The 21,214-nt window shown below is 40.8% G+C and overlaps 1 long non-coding RNA gene across 2 annotated transcripts; it reads left to right on the top strand.

Moving 5' to 3' along the window:
* Positions 1-6,439: 6,439 nt before the first annotated feature.
* LOC137469447 (uncharacterized) lies at positions 6,440-15,576 on the top strand. Of its 2 annotated transcripts, none has more exons than XR_010996520.1 (4): positions 6,440-7,772; positions 8,961-9,059; positions 10,658-10,740; positions 14,593-15,576. It is a non-coding gene; the product is annotated as an uncharacterized lncRNA (long non-coding RNA). The 2 variants fall into 2 exon arrangements; XR_010996519.1 differs by lacking the exon at positions 6,440-7,772 and adding an exon at positions 7,962-8,583.
* Positions 15,577-21,214: the final 5,638 nt, after the last annotated feature.

Below are 21,214 nucleotides of genomic sequence, written 5' to 3'. Positions count from 1 at the left end.
ACTGGCAGCAAACCATGGCCATCTAGTGGCATAAAACCAGATACAAAGCACAGATGTAGAAAAATATTAGTTAGTATTGATGTATGCATCTGAAGTGTCACTTTCTAAAATCTCTTGGTGGATAGCATACATGCATGCAGATGCAATAATTCACTGGAGTTAGAAGAGATTGTGCCTACCTGGGATCACAGTGGGAACTCATACCTTTGTGGCTTTGCCCAAAGCGCCTCCGTTTAAAAAATCTTCTGTAAAACCACCATGACTTTCCTGCTAGAGTGGAGACATCTTTTCAGAAGCAGAAAGGACCTGGCCATCATGACAGGATGTCAGCTAAATGCAAATCCAGGAGATCTGTCCTGCACAACAAGGACAATCCAGAGGCTTAAAATCATCACCAACAGCTGCATTCAGCTTCAGAGAGTATTTATTCATCTACTCACAAAATCATTGTGTTTGTCCTCAGGTATAATTGTGTAGGTGATCAATTCCACTGAAAACCCAATAATATACCATGAGCACTTGAAATGGAGCCATCTCTGAGTGAAAAAAAATATTAGGCATCTTCATTTTAATCACTTTAATCTTTGGACTTCAGCAGATGTAAGTGAGAAAAGGTTAAATTGAGTGTTGGGAGGTTTTCTTTTTCAAAGCTGATTGATTAAAAGGTGTAGACTTGTCTTACATGGAGTTTCTTGCATTCTTTTTTGTTCTAAAAGGAACATCCTTAGGAAACAGCTCTCTTGGCCATGAATTGCATAGTTAGAGATGAAATTGTGCTCTCTGAAAAAGTTTCAGGAAAGAGGAAGAGAGATAACTTTTTTCTTTTGCTTAGAATATCTATTTTTAAAATTATCTACTACTTATAATGAAAAATCCATAATACAGACTAGCATTAGAGTCCCAGATATAACAGTGCTTGCCTCTTAAGTTAATCAAACAAGGAATGCTTCCTACTGAATGGAATATAGAATTGTGCAAAGGATTTTGTCAGATATTTTCAGAATTGTTAGGGTCAGATATTTGGACATGACCTCATTATATAGATGTCTAAGAGTTATGATAAGAAATTGATTCCTTGCTATAAACCACATAATGCTTCAGAACTGCTTATTTTTACTGAACATTGCTGATAAGTATATATAATCAAAGCTGCTTCTCCTCACCAGATGTACAAGAATCCTCCATTTTGGATGTATTATTTGTAAAGCATTAGGGATCCAGAATTAGATCAGCTGTTCTTGAAACAGCATCTATACCTTTACTAGTAAGACACAGTTTTCCCTCCACTTACCTTCCACCTCTGAACACTCCGAACAAACAAAAGACCTGATAGAGCCTGCAGGATTTTTCGTTTAGTAACTCAGAGGACAGTTTTACTATGGAGAGGTGCAAAACTTTCAAGAATATATAAATACCATGGCTATCTCAGTTCTTTGTGGCCAATTCCAGGTATTTCTTACAACTCTGATGCAAACATTTTGTATTAGAAGTCAGCCCTTCCAGGGGGTCACAGATAGAAGGCCTAACTCACGCAATGGAAATAGCTGCTGCATGGCAATTGCTGCTGTCCCATGTGCTTGTCCACACTCATGCAGGGGAGATGACCAGTCTTGACCTGAAGAAAAAATTCCATTTGAAAAATAATCAGTGAGGGAAGAAAATCAAGGACAAGCTCAGTTGTGTCTAATATGAAAGTGTTGGCCATGCTTTGAGAAGTAGGTTGCACTAAAGAACTCCAGAAGTCCCTTCCAGCCTGCATCATTCATGATCCTGTGCGTAGCCCCTAGTGATACCTCTGCTCAACTCTTATGGACACAAAATCAAGGAAATTCACCTCAAATCAGCTCAGAACAACAAGTCTTGCTAGGCACAGGGTTTGCCAAGGCAAGTGAAGAACTGTAGGGAAATGGATGAGGCTAATTAAGCCAAGCTATGGGAAAGGACCTGGAGCTTCCATTACTCGGAACACATTTCCAAGGGTTAGGTCAGCTTGCAGCATGAGTCCCCTGACTGGCAAAAGGGTCAAGGGAGGGACAGAAGAAAGATTGCCCTAGACTTCAAGACTGCCCTAGTACTTCAAACTTTAACACTGGTTAGTGTTAAACTCTAACATCCACCTCTAGGTTTCCTAGTGAAGGCAGGTGCTTTGTCTTAATTTGGCACTGCTTAGTGATCTGCAGTGCTGACCTCACCGAAGAGGGAGTTGCATCTGAGCTACAGCTAGCTTATAAGAGAGAAAATAATAAAGCTGCCTTTATTTGAGCACAAAACATCTTACTGAATTAAAAAAAAAAAAAAAAAAAGAAAAAAATTGATGATTCCACAAAATTGGCATACCTTTGCTTTCATGTTGCTCTTCTACTTCAAGCTCTGCTGTACTTGTTAAAGTTTGATCCACTGGAGAGCAAATATGTGTTTTAAGTGAGGTGGAAATTAAGGTAATGATTCTTAAACAATAAATAAGCTTCTGATTTGGTTCCAAGCAATCTGGAGAAAGATGAACACCTCTGTGAATACTGTTGTTGAGAAAGCTTTCAAAAGGAAATAATTGAAAACAATTGTTGTGATTTAATTCTGCCTGGCAATTAAGTACTAAGCAGCTGCTCATCATTCCCTCCATACCCTTCCCTCTGGTGGAGAGAAGAATCTGAAAGAAAAGGTAAACCCTGTGGATTGTGATGAGAACAATTTAATAACTTAAACAAAATATAATAATTATAGTAATAATTGTAATGATGAGGAGAAAGAGAGAGAGTAACAGAAGCAAAACAAGTAATGCACACTACAACTGCTCACCACCCACTGACCAATGCCCCAAACTGAGCCTGGCCCCAAGCAGTGATCAAAACCCTCCAGGTAACTCTCCCAATTTGCATACAGGACATGATGCTCTGTGGTGTGGAATAGCCCTTTTGTCAGCTCAGGTCGCCTGTCCTGCCCATGTTCCCTCACAGTTTCTTTTGCAGTTCCTTACTGGCAGAGCATGAGACACTGAAAAGTCCTTGACTTAGGATAAGCACTACTTAGCAACAGCCAAATTATCAGTGTGTTATTAACATGATTCTCATACTGAATCAAAATCACAGCACTGCAGCAGGTCCTCAGAAGAAAATGAACTCTGGCCGATCCCAAACCAGGGTAACAATCTAGCTGGTCTTGCTCACATATGCCACAGGTGGCCTGAGAAGAGCTTTGTATTTTTTTCTTGTAAATACTTCTATTGGAGCTAGAATAGACTTTTTAAAAATAAAAATTTTAATTATTTCTCTTATTTTAGTAAATCTGTCTTAGTGCCGGTGCCTGTAAGAGACAGATGCTCTTTGCTTTGCTATGCCAGGGAATGCAGAAGGAAACATGAGCAGGTTTCTGGAAGAATGAAAACAAACACACAAGGCTGGGGCCCACCAAGCAATGCAGGTGCCATGTGTCTGCAAAGTGAGGAACTGATTTGCAATTCTGTAAGCCTTCACAAAAATATGTTAAAAGGGTAGCACAGAAGTTGAGAAAAAAATTTAAGAAAAACTGAGATGTCATAAAAATATATGCATGTTGGATTTCTCTTTTTTTTTTCCTAATTTTCTTCCCAATCCCACCTCACTCGAGGAACTGAGTAGCTGCCAAAAACTAAAAGTTAAAGGTGTAAACTAAGGGGTTATCTCAGGAACACAGCTGCAGTGGAAAGCGTGTTACACTTTCAAAATGTTTGAGGAATACAAGTTTAGACCATCAAACCCATTTGGATGCACAATTAGAAGTAGTGATGAATGCATCAATCTATATGCTTTGTCACCACAGGCAACAGAGAGAAAGTTGAAAAAAGGCTTAGGTCTTGTGTTTTCTTAGCTGCCTTGATTACTGTTCTTCTTCTAGGTTATTATTAGAGTTATGTTAGGAAAGTCCAGTTTAAGTGTGGGTTGCCTAGACAGTCCAAGCTGCCCTTGAACTGGTCTGGCAGCAATCAGAGTTCTCCTGTCTCTAGTGAAGTGGACACCCCATGAAGAGACTCTTCTGACATCTTTTTCCAGCATCTCTCTGAAAAGATGTTAATTTCAGAAAGGCACCTGGGATTCCAGTGTGTGCCTGACAGGTCAGGCACTGGTAGTGACATGTCCTGATCTGCTGGTGATGTCAAGGATGACTCAAATTCTATCCCTCTGCTTAACCATGGACCATGATTGCTTAGAGCCAGATTGTTTCTTTCCTAGAACAAATTGAAACATATTCTTAAAGTGCTCCTTTGTTATTAGTAGTAGTATTCACTATTCTGAATATTCTAGTCACGTTTGAAAAAAGCACTAAAATTAGAAAGAAAACTTGTAATTTTTAAACTAGTCAAACTACGTCAGCTTGCACTGTAGAGCATCATTTTAAAATGACTGCAGTCTGTAAGGGCAGGGCACAGGACCTTGTGGACTCTTCCATCCCTATTCAGGGACAAATTTTTATAACTGCAACAATGTCCTTTTTTTCAACTTCTGCTAAAGACACTCTACAAAAGAAGTTAATTTCCTTCTCTCTTCAGCAGTGTTTCAGAGCAAATTGTAGCATCGTGAAGCTTTATAGGACAGCAATTTCAGTGAGAAGTTTACAACAGATGGAAACCATGAGCTTCTTCCCCTTCTAATATCCTTATTGGGAGAATCAAGAGTCTTGTATAAAATACAAAGAAAACAATAATCCAGAAGAAAGTAGTCTTGTGCCTTCAGGGTGACTGGAAAAATGAAAGAGTAGCAAAATTCACCGAGGTGAAGAAATAGAAAGTGTTTTTATTAAAAATAAAGAAAGAAACAAACAAACAAAATCCACCTAACAAACCTTTCTGAACAGTTTTAGGGGGAAAAGACTTCAGGTGTAGATAGTACAAAAAAACCCACAAGACAAATATACAGCCATGTGCCAGTATGTTTGTAGTCATAAGAATCCAGATGAAGTCAACTCAAAGTAAATAAACTCATAAACTAACTTCAGGACACACTTCACTTCCTCAAGCACCTGTTGCTGCTCTAAGGGAGAAGAGCTAGGGAACACACAGCAGCATCCTGGGAAAGATGCAGCAGATAACAGGGGAATGTGCAGGGTGCCTTTTACCCCTCCTGTTTGTCTTTGTCATGTTAGTATTTAGTCACAAAATTTTATGGGTTTTTTGTTCACTGTAGGTTGCCCTCCTCCCTCAACTCACACACTCAAGGAAGGTGCTCAGGTTATGAACAGCAAGTCAACGTGCTGGTCTCTTCCCCTGACACATAATGCAGTGCTTAAGCCCTGCCCTGGCCACCAAGATATTTGTATGGATCCATCTTATCCCATTCATTTGTTCAAACAAAGCCCCTTTGTGTCAAGGAAGCATTTTCCCATTTCAAAGGTGGAAGGAAAAGCCACAAGGGACATTTGCAGATTTCAAGTCCTCCCAGAGACCCAAAGTCAGACCTTAGAGCAGTTTGTATTAAATAGCAATTTTCATGCAAAATCTGAAAAAAATCTTCCCCTGACCAAAGCTTCGGCTCTTAGCATGCTGGCTCTGACCCACAGTTCAGCTATCTAGAAAATAAAGAGCAGGAAAAACTTGACTGAAAAACATTCACATATCACATCTATGGCAGAGGCAGGGCCAGGATACAGCTCTCCAAGGAAGCACTGGGGCTGCTGCTGCATACTCCCTGTTTTGCCAAATGCACACCAGCCAACATTTCCCACAAATTGCAGTTTATAATCCCAACCTTATGGGCTTTCCAGAAAGTATTGCAGAGATCCTGTCTTCAAGGTTTTATATGAGAAATCCTAGAAAGTATGTGTAAATCATTCCCTGCTGACTTTCAGTGAATGCAAATATAGAGTTCTTTGGTAGAATTAAACTCTTAATGCACAGATAAAATGAAAATGGGGAAACACTTCTCCTAATATTTGGAGAATATGGGAATAACATGGAATAATTCTACCTGAGTCACTCACAGAGCATTAGTCTCTACCACTGCTACGAATGGTGTTTGCATACCGTTTGTATTTTTTTTTCCTGTGGCAAGGAAATATAAACATCTGTCTTTCAGTGGTTGCTGCTCAGTTCTCACCGCGAGATTATGTTCCCTGTTTAGAGATGGAACAGATCCTAATGTCCATCCTGAGGACACTTCAAAGGTCTCTCAGCACACAGACATTTGGCACCTCTGTATCCAACATCTACCAGTGCTTGAGTTTAAAGAAACAAGTGATCACACTTCTGCAATAACCCAAAATTTTACTCTTGCCTTCGCAACTGAAGGAGAGAGGAGGCTTTGCCTGGACCTCAGTGTATTTTTAAGTTATGCAGGTATCTTGGGATTTGTGTGCTGTAGTAGTTGGCTTCTTTGTTCATCCATTTATGTGAATAATACATGAATGAAGGACACTTGAGGCTCCTTGTGCCATAATGAAAATATGTTCATTATAGCTTGCTGATTGTTAAATTTTCTGCCTATGAAAATCAGACCAGGGTATAACTGCATGATGTAGCACTTATTCCCTATATTGCCCACATCCAGGTTGCCGCTTTTCAGTCCAATATTCTCGCCACAGGATGTTCCTGGTGTTCTTTGCTTAGAGGGAGCTCAGTACCTTAGGAGGACCAGAGCTGCCCTGTACATGGGAACCTTGAGCAACCAGCAAAGGCCACAGGAGCTGTAAATGTGGGAGAACTTTCCAGCTCCTCCTTCTTCCTCACCCCACCAGGCACCTGTGCCAGAATCAATGCTTCCAAGCAGCTGTCAGCAGCATCTTCCTTCTGTGGAAGTGTCCAGCTTACAGCCAGTCAAAGCAACAGCTCCTGCTCTGGCCCACGGCATCTCCTGAGCCAAACCCTCATTCAAGCAGTGCATCCTGTATCATATTTTGCGGCTTAATAGTCCTGTTCTACCCCTCTAGAACTGAGAGCCGCCAGGTTTTGAGTTAAATATTCTAATGGATGTAGATGTTGAAGAAGGTCTGCTCTTGATAACACAGTAAATCTCCTGAAGGCAGCTTCTGTCTCCTGCTGTCACAAGTTTCCATCTCTTGAAATCTCTTTATAGTTGCAACAGGGTCAAAGTGTAGCCTTTGGAGACAGCTTTTCCATGGGATAAATGGAGCTGTGAGTGGATGCTTTTTTCAGATATTGTTATCTGAAAGTTTTAGCAAAAATGAGAAAGGGGCAATATAGGTTCAAGTCTTTACAGGCTGAAGAGGATGTAGAAAATGTGTCTCTTATTTCCTGAGCAAGAACTCAAATAAACTTTACTAATATATTTTTTTCTCACGCTGTCTCTTCCAAAAAGCAGAAGAGAAAGCCCCAGTTTATGCACATCAAAGAGCAGGTATAAATACCACAGTAGCAGGTAGAGAGTTAATTCAGGAATAGCTTCAGCTCTTTCTCATTTCCCCACTCAGACAGATAAAGGATGCTAATCCCACTTTGAGGCACCCAGCTTTCCCTCCCTCAGTGGTTAGGTGCCACTCAGCCTTGTGAATTCCTCTCCTGGAGACATCAGTTCTGTTCTGGGCACTGCAGCACTTGAATCTCACACCATGAAAGTCCGCTTTTCACACCTTTCTTCAGACAGCCACAGGAAGAGAGTTTTATTTTTGATGCTAAAGATGCTCTAAAGTCTTCCGGCTTGAAGCATGCTGGCAAGGTCTACCAACCTTCATGCTAGAGAGACACCAGAATAGAATATAAAAATTCATGAAGTGGCTGAGAAATATAGAAGACTGCTTTAAAAGGAAATAAAGAAGCTGGTCTAGAAGAATACCCGGAGCTCTTCTGGGTAAGTAGGTTCTTGCTGCATTGTTTTGAAAAATGCATATTTTAAACATTATTTCCAGCTATCAGGAAAACAATATTGTAAATGCTAAGACTTTGCCAAAGTCTTAGCGAAAGTGGAAAGCATGGGGCAGGTGGCCAAAGGATGTAGAAGAGGGAGGAATCAACAATACACTTTGTATCAAGAATAACCTCTAATAAACACAGCAATTAAGCAAGAGAACTTCTAATATGCTTATATGAGCTGCCTTTCACCCTTGTGATGTGTCACAGCAATAGCTGCACATTTCCTGATGATTCCTTCCTTGTGCCTTCTTTCTTGATAATGCTGTCTCTGTGCCATGGTTTAAGCTTTCATTAATTTCCTTCCTTTCTCCAAGGGAAGTTACATTTCCACTGCCTCTTTTCAAAGCATGCATTAGATTATTGGGCCCATAATTTCATTTTGCAGTTGCTCTTTTGGACTGTGATCCAGAGTCCCCTTGGAATGGAAGAGCTCTTTGAACCATGTTATTTAGCTCTTGCTTGGCTGGACTTAAATGAAAAAAAAAAACATGAAGGAGCTACACAGTCTCTCAGTCCTAACCCCATATCTCATGTAGTGCTTCATTGCATTATTCATAAATAATGACCTCCTGCAGTGTGGTCAGGAGCAGAGCTGTACAGATAATGCTGGGATGTGCCACGGTGGAACAAAGAGGCTTCAGCATGAAAACCTTTAGAAAAACCTTTACAAGGTGAACTGGCACTTTGCTGATGGACAGCAAAACTGATGGTGGGGAGAATAGTAGGAGTGCAAGAAAACAAGAGGAAAGGTAATGAATTAAAATTAATTCTTTAAATATATAGAATTAATATATTAATTTAATCCTCCATGTTTGACTATTTCATTCCAAGAACCCACAGACTGGGGACTTTTAATTCCTTTTATTGATTGGGGATCTTTCATCACTTGAGCAAAAATTACATTGACTTTATATACAGAACCTGAGAAACCCTGTGTGCCATGTAACTCTAGCAGAGCAGAGTAGAAATCCTCCAGTAATACTAAAAGCATTAAAAATTGAGTTTTTACTGAATAAAACATGACCATGAATAATGTAGTCTGCACAGTATTTCTTGTGTTATTAATTTGATGGTAAGTTTAATTAACTTAATGCTGCCCTAAATTTTAATTTTCCTTCTGCTGCAGAATCTCAAGCTGGAAATGCCAAAGGGCTTTACAGAAGTTTTTGAGAAAACACTGAGTATTGGTGAGAGTGAAAAGAGGACAGCTGGAGTTGCTGGGGATGTAAGGCTTGGGCAACTGTGCAGGAAAGTGGAGCACAAACTTTGGTACCTGGGTCTTCCAAAATCACCAGTAATTAAATAAAATGCAAGGCTAATGTTGGGAAGGCAGGGGGACGTATGCCACAGAATTTATTTCTTATGCCAGCCGCAGCAAGCTGAGGTAGACGAGGAGCATGTGGAGTGCCTTGTGAGCCTATGCTTAAGGAGGGTTGCCAACTGAGATGCATGTTTTTGGAGTCACATGATGATTAATGTTCCAAGGAAAATTTACATTTCTGAGCCCAGTTCGGTGCCCAACTCATCATGAACCCCATAGAGATGAGAGGTGTCAGCAGGCAGCATAGAGGGCCTTTTTTATAAGAAGAATCTCCAAAAGGAAGCATGCTCTAGCAGCAGGGACTATCATTAATAAAGTGGTCTCCTTCCAGTTGCTTGGATGTGAGTGTCCTACTGATGTAGCACTGAGCTCTTGGCAATGCTGTGATCTGACAGGTTTTATTCCCCAGAGGACTTACTCACAGGGCTGAAGTCATCCTCCTGTAGCTCGCACTGGTGTCTTTGGGTACATACATCCAGGCACTAAAGGTCTGCTGTGGGGAAGGTTTTTCCACTTGTCCTCTAGGCACTGAGATACATCCTAGGAAGGAGCATTCAGAAAATTACTTTTTATCTATATGTTTATTTGGTAGGGCTCCAGCTATGTCAGGCTAGAGTCAGTCTACCCTTATACAAAGGACAAGAGCCTGCCTTAAATCCAAAGAGGCCCAAGGTGGTTCAAGAACTGGCATTCAGAAGAGAAGGGACTGAGGTAAATGTAGAGTTACTCTGTGTACTCTGTTCTAGCCCCTAAATTTCATATGGTTCAGTAAATCTGAGTACACAAAATATATTTATGTGATCCTTCAAATCTTTCTCAGATTTTCTGTTGCAAGGAGAAACACAGCCTGCTGTATTGCAGACCTGCTTTCTAGCAAGCTTCCCCCATTTCTTCAAAGTTTTCATTGGTAAATTAAGTCGTTGTGCTGCTGGCTGGCTGCCAAGCAGTTCTTTACATTCACAGTTACAAAACAGGATCCTCCTAAAAAGGAGCTGTCACTGACAGCCAAGAAATTGCTTTTGTCTAGAAAACAGTACATTTGGCTTTTTGAAGAACCAACCCTTTTGCCCTGGTTTTCCAGGCCAGTGGAGCATAATTCCAGCATTCTCATGCACATCTGTCTTGCTAGGTTTTGATTCCCAGCCTTTATCTTTCCAGTATCACATAAAAAATTCTTGGTCCCCATCTTCAGCCAGTTGGTGGGTTTCTCTCTTCCAGGTCCTCCCAGAACTGGAGTTTTACTGTGAGGGAGAAAAGCCACCACAGTTTACTCCCTGTTCCTCTCTGTCATGGTACATATCCCCCTGAGACAGACATGGCCTGGTTGCTACTTCCATGAACAAGGACATAATCAACATGCCTGCTCTCAGCCAGAAAATAGTGAAAAACCTCTCATATTAATTTTTCTATCACATATGACTTATAGCTTGTACAGTAATAGGAAATATAAGGTTAAGAGCTTAAAAACATTTCATTTTGCTATTTCCACTTTGCCTTTTCAGGGACAGAAGAACCTTTCAGCTCTCAGTGCATTAATGATTTGTTTGTGATCTCATCAAGAACTTAAGAGTTCTGCTACAGCTGTGTGAGCTGTTCCCATATGGACAAGGCATGACCTTCCCCATGCTCAGAGATCCTTCAGGAGTGGGGGTGAAAGAGGGACCTGGGGAAGATTAAAATCCAAAGGGGATCTCACAAAAAACTTAAAGAAAAGTTTGAATACTAGCCTATTTAATCTGTTTTGGAATGTGAAGTGTGAACTAGACAAACAAGCACAGCGAAGTACAGAGCAAGAAGGAGACACGATTTTGGAATAAATCAGCAAAATTTAGTTTTCTCCTGTTTTAAATGTATTTTTATTAACCCATGTGACAGATTTTTCTAGGTTAGGTCCATTAACTAGCTACTTTTATTTGCTTTAACTATAACCTGACTTCACTTTTGGGGAATTTCATTTTCCACCAACAGAGGGATTAACGTTTTGAGGGTGTTCTTACAAAGCTCCTGAGGTCTCTCCCAGACATCCAAGGGCATCACATTACATCTCCTCCTGGACAGATGATCTGCAGGGTTTATCCCTGCTTCAGGTATTCGGTGTTCCCAACTCCCAGTAAGTACCAGAGATGTCTCCAGTAAAACCAAAAAAAAAAGCAGAGAGCCTCCCGGTTAAAGATACTTAGCTACCCAAATAAGCTGCCAGGCACTAGTGGTTGCTGAAATCAAAGAGAAGCACTAAGTGTAATGCTGACAGTCTCTCATATCATCAATACAGACAGGCTCCTCTTAAGCACAGTTTGAGAACAGGGGCCTTTTGGAAAACCCCAAAATGGGGCTGCTGGTCCCCTTGATCAAGCTCAAATTTACCTGCTGGTTATCAACAGAACTAGGCACTGGCCTCCTGCTGCTGAAATTAGCTTTCTGTCTCTTGCTTGTCCCAGTATGGCATCTTCAGGTACAGAGCTATATGCCTACATCTGCCCTGTGCATACAGCCCTCACATCTTGAAAGCAGACTTTCAAAATCTGTAATGAATATGTTTTAACTCAACAACTTAAATTGACCCTTGTCATTTAGAGTCACTCTAGTATTAACTCCAATGTCAGCATGTTCCTTCCAGGGGAGATCTACCATAGCAATGCTTCGCTTTATGTATTTCAAGCCATTCTGTTTACAGGGTTATAATAGCACTGTCTTACCCTAAAACTAATGACTGCTACTTCTTTTAAAATTTATAATTTTCATTTAGTTCCTTTTCCATGAAGCTGGTGGGTATTCCTTCTCACCACTTCCACGGGAAGGTGAATAGCTCCCTCAAGTGCCCCATTCAGTCCCTCATCTGATGGAAAACTAGAGCTGACACTTCCTTGGGAATCCTTCTCTCTGTTCTGCAATTCCAACTGCTTCTTACACTGCATCAGACAGAATATGAATCAAAAACATAGCCCATGAGAGCAATTACCATCCAAGCTGTGGCCTTTCCTTCTCTCCTGTTTATATGCAATAAAAATGGGGGAAATGCTCATCTAAAACCTGGAATTTTGAAGAAGGAGAGCTGGCCCCAAAGTAGGCAAAAAACCCCAAAGCAAACCACCAAGGTAATATTTTGAATAATTTTTTCACTGCAAGTAATTTTTCTGTATCTCATTTTGCAAGCTTTCATCTTGTGAAAGTGACATTGCAGACATCAGTGGTGTGCAAATCCCACACTTGAGGCTAAACATTCTTGGTTCAGTAGGAAATAGTGGTTAAATAGATATGACAAATAAAAAATACTTTAAAAAAAAAAAGTTTAAAAAGCTGTTTGTCTCATTGGGAAAGTATTCTTCATTTCAAGATGAACTTACCAGGATGCCAATTACTTTTTTACACAGATTCCTTTCACCAAACCATATTATCACTCCCAGATTTACTACATTTGCTCAGCATGTGCATGTGAACAACTCTATGGATCAGATTTGCTATAATACCAAGAAAAGGCAGTTGCTGATGAAAATCTGACTGAAGTGTGATCAGAAGCTTAGTCTTGAATGCAGTCAGGATTTCAGTTTGAACAAGACAAAAAGTGCAACGGAGGCAAGTGTCAAAATTTCCTTCTGGCCTTAGTCAGTTTGAACACTCATATTTGCAAACATATTAAAAATTCATCTGAGCAGCATTGTGTTTTGAGTCACTCAGCATCATCTCATCTCAGCTCCTGCCTGGGGGTCAGAGTCTCTCTCTTCACAGCTGTCATGGTTTCACCTCAACGAAGCGCCACACAGCTGCTCACTCGCTCCCCCCGTGTCAGGATGGGGAGAGAACTGGAAGAGTAAAAGTGAGAAAACTCATGGGTTGAGATCAAGGCAGTTTAATTGCTAAAGCAAGAGCCATGTGTGCAAGCAAACCTAAACAAATTCACCCCATTCACCACTTCCCAAGAGCTGGCAGGTGTTCCCAAGGGCTGGCAGGTGTTCCCAAGGGCTGGCAGCCATCTTTAGCAAAGCAGGGCTCCATCATGTGCAAAGGTGACTTTGGAAGACAAGCACCATGATTCCGAATGTCCTCCCTTCCATCTTCTTTCCCCAGCTTTATGTGCTAAGTATGACAGGATACCCCTGTGCTCTGTTGGGATCAACTGTCCAGACTGTGTCCCCTCCCAGCTCCTCATGCACCCCCAGCCCTGCTGCCAGGCACGCCACTGGAACAAGGGAAACCTGAGCGCAGCAGCTGCTCTGTGCAGAGGGCTACACGGACACAGAGAACTGGGGGCAGAGGCAGAGCTCTCAGAAAGAGCCAGCTGCCCTCAGACATGGTCATGGGTTGCCACACTGAAGAGCAAGGTGAGCTGGGAAAGCAGGAAAAAACTTCAGTAAAACATTTGGATAATACAACCTGGATAGGATGCAGTTAAAACCAAGGGTCATGCAGCTGTAGTTCCAGCCCTCTCACCTCAATTTTTTCTGCATTATTTTCTTTTTACATCACAGTGGTTCTCTCTCCCTCTAAATTCTCTGTGATTAAGGAGTGCAGGCTGGGTTTTTAAGAGCAGCAGTCTCAGGGGACTTGGAGGAATTTAATTTCTGCTGTCAAAGATGCTGAAAATTTGAGGGAGAAAATGAGCTTTCATGCCTGCTAGAAACAAGGAGGCAGAGGCATTTTTGAAGAAAGGGGAATATGTGTCAGGGGAGAAGCAAGATCTAATGTATATCTGCTCTGCTAAACCTAGTCAAGTTGAGGATCTCTCATTGCCTACCCTGATTACTTTTTAGATTGCTGCCTTTCTGTTTTGGGCTGCTGTGACCAGCTTTCTTCAAGATGTATCCAACCTGGAGGAAAGTAGCCCTAAGAAGGGTCAGTGCAAAACTACCCCTGACTTTAATAATGAGCATAGACATAAATATGGAGGCCAAGTTCCTCTTCAGCAATGCCCACTCTGGAAAACAAAGATAGTCTAGGATGAAATAAATGCAATTTCACGAGGAGGTTGCTCAGAATCTCTCAGCCCTGAGCTACAGGCTTCATCAGGAGGATGGAGACAAATCCACCCCCACAGCTAAGAATATTTCATACATCCCATAAAAAAGGAGGTAAGGGATAGTTGTCTTATCAGCACCAGCAAGGAAACAGCTCCTTACTGCATTTAAACACAGAAAAGCAGGGTTAAAGGAAATTTGGCAAGGTCTAACCCACCTCCCCTCTAGTTGTTTCTATAGGTCTCTGCAGGAAAGACTCAGCAGTGTCCCACTCAAGCTGTCCATACCAGGAAAAGCTCTTCCCAGTAACTACTTACAGCCTGAGAGGTTATGCTGTAAGCTTGGTGCTTCTCATCCCATCTACCACAAACATGGAGAACAGATTATTCCTTAACCCTCTTTCTAACAGGCTTTATAAACTTTGTTTACTCTCAGACACTTCTTCTGTACCATAAGCAATTCCAGTGTTCTGTCTCTCCTCCCAGGTCAGGTTTCCCAGAACTTAGATCACTCATGTTGGCCTCCCCTTCACTCTCTCCCACTGAGCTACATCTTTCCAGGTAAGTTGGAAATGTTACTTCACTAAAGATACTGAGTAGAGCAATACTTCTCTTTATTCATCCCTTTAAAATGTATTCCTTTTCCACAATAATACACCTCAGCTGTCTAGCTCTCCTCCTTTTCTGCAGCTGCCATCTGGTTCCCTGGTGTTTGTTACCACTGTTCAATTGAAACAGCTCATTTTGCCTCTCAAATTTTACCCTTTAAATTAATTTTGAATTTTGCTCTCATCTTCAAGTGACCATTTGGCCCTTCCCAGCTTTATGCCATATGTACATTTAATGTGAACATCCTCTCTTCACAAATGCAGCTAAAGTTAGACCCAGGACAGACCAGAGCATGACCTTGCTCCCCCTTCAGCAGGATGCCTTCTGTAAAGAAGACGCATCACAACTACTTGGAGCAGTTACCCACCAGCAAGGGAGGCCAGGTGGGATTTTGGGTGAGATGGTACTTTAGAACCGAAGGTGACTGACCTGGCTTTAGCTTTAAGAAAGGACAAGGAAGTGGTTGATAAACAGAGGGCGGCTGGGAGATGCCTTGACTTGTGAAGATGAATGTTAAAAATTGAAGAAAAGCCATCTGCAATGAAATGTGAAGAGAGCAGGAACAGCTAAAAGAAAGTGGCTGGGAAGAAGGCACTGTGTTCCTATTATTGTCTCCCATCACTCCATGGCACATGTGTCTTTTCTTCCTCCTTTATTCTAGTTGAATTGGAAATAAACGAGCAGGAACTGTGTATTCCCACCTGTGTGCTATGGTTAAGGAATATAGGGCCCTGATTCCAAGTAGGACACCCAAGCAAGTTTAACACAAAGATATGAAAGAAATAAATACGTGATGGTGAGGTCAAGCATACAAGAAAGAAGAGAGAAAACACTCCTGACACCACACCATCTAGCACAAAACTCAAGCACACACTGAGATGGACAGGTCATGTTCAAGTGTGGGTCAATTGCTATAAAAATAAGCAATTCAGATCTCAATGGCCCAGTCTGCGCCAAGTCTTAGGTCAGGGGAGTTAAGTAATCATTTTCCCTTGAAACACAGCCTGTGACTTCAAAATGAATAGACAGCACTATTGTCTAGCAGCTTAACCACTTACCAAAAGCCAGGTGGGAACCAGACATCTTTCTTTTGAACTGAGGATCGCAACAACAACTGTGTAACCTAACAATTAAAAAAAAAAAAAAAAAAAAAAAAAAAAAAAAAGCCAAACTAGGAATCTTTACTTTAAGGCACAGCTGTACATATTTAGGAGAAAGCCTTTTTTAACTTAAATGGGTTTTCACAACTAACCTATTCCAAGTGAGCTTTGAATAAACGGTCTTTCTGATGGGTAGAGCAACACATTTCAAGCAGGATCTTTCCACAGCTACACAAGCATCCACAGCCGTTCAGGCCCACTCCCCAGTGGGAGGGGAGAAAGAGCAGAGTGAAGAAAAGCAAAAGGTTTCATGAGTCAACATAGAGACAGTTTAATAAATGCTGCAAAGGCAGTCACTCACCACCTCCCACAAGCAGACTGATGCCCAGTCATGGAACAACAGTCAGCTTGGAAGACAAAACCTTGACAGACACATGTGGGGGAAAAACGATCAATCAACAAAGCAACGCAGAGGACACATAGGGGCAAGCTGCCAGAAAGCAGCAGAGAAGGACAAATAAAGGAGAGTAGTGTGCTTTAAACACACAGAACATGCGGCAGAGCTTCTCTAAATGCAAGGAACTAACACCAGAAAACAATAATATGGGAGGGGGTTGGGGGTAGAGAGGTTTTTCCTGGTTTTCTTTTTTAAACTAGAATAGTATCAAGCTGTCACAGTGTCTGACAGAGAGCTGTGCTGTAGTGGCATTAGTTTCCTTACAAGAACACCAAGAACAGGAGCTGCTTTAAATCCATTTTCTTTGAAATGGATTTGCTCTGAGTGATTTTGTTTCAAGGACCTAGTCTGATTAGAGGTCATGGCTGCAATTCTCTTGGAGGAAAAGAAATGTCAGGTGTCAGAGGTAATCATGTGTGATCTGCAGACACTGCTCAGGGGCTGCTCCAATCTGCCATAGACCTGTCATGACAATGATAGGTTGAGGTCATGCCAGGGAGCCAGGAGGGCAAAGGGTTCATCACTCTTATAACAGTAATGAGGGCACCATTCAGTATCCCACAGTTGCTTATTTCCCTAGATTTAGCTCCTTTTATTTTTTTTTTTTTTCTTATTTTTCTTGCTTCTATTGCAAGGACTCCACTGCAGCTCCTTTACCTTTGGGATCATGGTAAATTAAAGGGAATATAAGGAAAACATTAAAAGTATATGCACTATTTTCCTGAACCAGTTATATGATTATTTCAGAGAAAAGGGATAAGCAGCTAATAAATACTGAAAATTGCTGCTGAAGTTTGCCAGCCAGGAAACAGCTTTAGGCCTTCCATCATCAGCCAACTTTGCAAGGACCATGAATGCTGCCCACCTGCCCAGCCATAGTGGGTAGACCCAACCAAACCAAGCAATCAGGTCACACCCCACACCTGGTGTGACTCCTTTGAGTGGAAAGATTTGATGTTGCCTAGCTCAGGAAAGGTCAGAAGTGTAGACAAAGAAGAGGAGAGATCTCTTACTGCTTACTCATGGGGCTGAGGACCCCCACATCTGGCTTTGTCTTTCACATATGATGTTATTTTCCAGTGACCTCCATTCTCACTACAGCCTGAACTTCCCAAGTACTGAACACACTCAAAGCTACCAACACCTCTGCCAACCCACATCAGCTGCAAGCAGCACTTAATTGGGTAACAAAGTTAGTAGGAGCAGAGAGATACAGCATGCAAACAGATAAACTGTTGACAAATTCATATGTATTAATCTCAGCATGTTTATACATACACATGCATAGACACATATGGCTGTATATGCACACAGACACACACAGTTATGAAGCTATTGGCATGTTCTCACTCTCAGAATCTGGGTGAAATATAAAAAAAACAGTACAAATACAAACAGTAGTTTCACATTATTTGCAGTGAAATCTTTTACTCAGGCTGTACCCACTCAGATCCCTTCTCAAAAAAAAAAAAAAAAAAAAAAAAAAACCCAAACAAAAAAAGCCAACACTGTGAATTTCCCTCAAGGAAACTGAATTATGTTGGAAAGTCCAGCACACAGTGCCTTAGGCTCTCTTCCTGTGCTCTGAATTTCTATTTTCCTAGAGCCAAGGAGCCAATTACTACCTGTGAAACCAAAGACACCATCCTGAAATAACCTGCCCTGCAAACCCTGAAGACCACAACTCTTTATCAGGGAAAAAACTATCCCTATTGCTGTGTATCTATTGCTTGCACACTTGCTCTGTCTCTTAGACAGCTGTATAGTTTCTTCTACTTTAACACAGGAAATTTGGAGTCAGGTAGAAACAAATAAATCAAAAAAACCTTTGTCAGAAATTAATTCTCAGTAAGTTCTGTCCTTTAGATTTTATTCTTGTGAATGAAATTTTCTACTGGCCTCATATCAGCCACCACAATTGAGCAACTTTACTCCTCTGTGCTCTGTTCTTTATGGTAAAAAACACAATTGCCTCAGGATTTCCTGCTCATGAAAGTAAGTTGCTCAGTTGTAAGTGGAAGAGGGGAAAAAAGTCACAAACCAAGCAATAGAACTATGTGCATGGGTCCTCCACTATGTGCTTGCACTTTAACACATACTTGAAGTAAATTTTTCAGTACATTTTAAGAATTGCTTAATTATGACATATCATATCTTACAAAACTAATGATCCCAATTGTCTTTTTAAAATGTAATTTGGTTTGCAGAGTGTTTCAGCTATTTACCTGAAATGAAAATAAATGTGCCTGATGTGCCAAAGCTCACCTGCAGAACAGAAACTCCAGGGTGCAGCTACTGCCAGTTTTGAGTGATTTTTGCCTCATTTGTGTCTACCTCCAACAACACTCCAAACTAGGAGAGTGTATTTGTGAGGCATCATTGTTACTTATCTAGATTGAACACTTTTCAGAGGCATCCACTACTATGTCAGCATTTCATCTGACCCTTGAAGACAAGCCCTGTGATGCAGAACAGCAGTAACTGAATTGCAGTGATATTTACAGTTCATATTAAGTTTTGCAGTCAGTATGCACCAAAGCTGCCAATGTCTATCCAGACAGGCTGGAACAGTCAGGCTTCAAATTAAATCTAGTGATGAACTCTTCCTTTCTCAGGTGTTCAGTATTTCAACTGCCAGGCAGCTTGCTGGGAAGAAGAGAACAGTTGATGTCTCCTCCTCCTCCCCCTTGGCCCCAGCCTCTGTTCACTAGGGAGGTCAAGCTGCACCTTTTTCTCTTCCCTGTCTGCCCTCACAAGATGAAAACTGTATGACACATCTTTCTCCAAACACCAGCCAGTACAGACATTTTCTTATGCTGCATCTTCCCCCAGCTGGGGTACAGCAGTTGAAGGCACCACCTGCAGTGACAACCTCTGTTAGGCAAAGAGGTTCATCAGGCAACCTGAAATCAGGATTTAGAAGCAAGCCTTGGTAGACTGGGGCACAGATTCCTCACTACAAAATAGCAGCAATTCACTACCTTCTGCCTGCAGCCCCACACAGCTCAAATATGACCTGCTCCTTCATTCCATTGACTTTCTCCTTTGTTTGTATCAGCTTGACATTTGAATTTATGTATTTATTTTTCAATAGCATAATCTTAGCTTGCAATTAAGCCTTCATTAAATCCAGGGCTACTCTTTCATCTGTACATGGTAAGAAAGCCAGCTAGCTACTTGAAGTTTAGAAGTTTCACTTCCATTAAATCAGATTTTTCCTCTTTGCTGCAGGGAGTTTTTTCAAGGTGTTAATATACAGGCCTTCCCCCACATTAAATGCATTCAGACCCATTAGTAGTTTGAAACACATCTTTATTCCTGACTCCTCCAGAGCTTCATTTTTTATACTTTTCTTCCCAGCTGTTCAACACTGGAATCTATCATAAGAATTGTTTTAACCAAATTTGACTTCATCTCCCAACCATCTCTATACTACCACTACTTAAAATCCTATTGTCCTATTTTTCCATGAAGGTAAACTACTTCACCTAAGTATCACAGTAGAAAGTAGATTAATACATTAAATAGAAATTGGTGGAGTAGAAAACATATTAAAAATATATATACTTAAAGTTTTAGGAGGCAATTTAAAACTTAATATTTCAAAAGTAAGTATAACCCTTAACTTTCACCAGAGCTGTCTTCAAGCACATTGGCGACAAAAGTGACCTGATTTCAACACTTGGGGTTGCTGTGGAATGTGAGACCAGCTAATTTCTAAGTTTCAAAATTGGTAGTGGCTACATTACTCTTCTGAAAAGACATTTGCTTTCATGGTATTTCAAAAACAGTTACCAAAGTCTGCACTGCTAACTGTATCAAAAGACAGCAAATCACCTACTATAAAATACTGCTCCTCTGAAGCTCTCATTTTTGATAAGTTGTTTACACATCTTTCACATTTTGATTACGTTGTTAGGAATTTTGCTTCTGGCTGTACAGACTAATTTTAGCAAGTCTCCATTCCTACACACCTTTTGATTAACATTGCAATACAGTATGGGTAAGGAGGTTGTCTATAAGGCTGTAAATAGATTCTGATACATCAGCTTTGGGCCTTTAAATTATCAACTACACACCAAATGAACTAACATTCCTTGGTTGCAACATGCTTTGATTTAGGCAAAACAGTCTGAAGAATGTTTAAAACATACACATAATTAAAAGGCTCCTCAGCACTCCTATTCCTTAATTAAAGCAATCTCAATACACTTACTTCAAGATACTTACTACAAATCAGTCAGTCTCTAATTCTGTTTATTCATCATGTGAAATAAAATAATGTTTCCAGACCCATCACTGGAAAGAGCCATGCCTGACACCTATTGCTGTCCCAGTCACAGTCCTTCTGTATTATTGATCACACATTTCCCATGTCTCCCATCCTGTCTGTAAGACCATCTGCAGCCTCTTACCACCAATTCCAAAGGGAAAATTGCACTTTTTCCAATTAGGAAGTATTTGGACTACAGATATCCCACACCTATTCCACATCCATTGTTAAAGGAATACTATGGCTTTAGAAATACCCTAATTGCAAAATGCTGCTTTAACAAGTCTGCTACTTGAAAATACATTACTGAGACTGTCAGTATTTTACATTCCTCTCAAAGATAGACATGACTTGGCCTTTCCTCCCTCGCCCCTACTCAACTACACTTAACAATTCAAACAGGGTATAAGCAAATTCTGGAACAACAGTAGGAGTTTTGCCTCCATTCCTCTACATATTTGTGTGAAAAGATAATTTCCATTTAACATTAGCAGTTCACAAAGATTTCAATGTAAATAGAAAAAAAGCTAGAAGCAAACACACACGCTAAAAATGAATTATTTTCTCTAAATTATCCATTGCAGCTTATGAAATGCATTATTTGCAGCTTCATGAAATGTCTAACAGATTTATTCAAACTACAGTTTGAATGGCAGTCATCTCTGCAAT

This window comes from Anomalospiza imberbis, chromosome 2, assembly GCF_031753505.1.
Source record: "Anomalospiza imberbis isolate Cuckoo-Finch-1a 21T00152 chromosome 2, ASM3175350v1, whole genome shotgun sequence".
In the NCBI taxonomy this organism is placed as follows: domain Eukaryota; kingdom Metazoa; phylum Chordata; class Aves; order Passeriformes; family Viduidae; genus Anomalospiza; species Anomalospiza imberbis.
The sequence above is the reverse complement of the archived record's forward strand: the minus strand, read 5'-3'. Positions and strand labels throughout refer to the sequence as shown.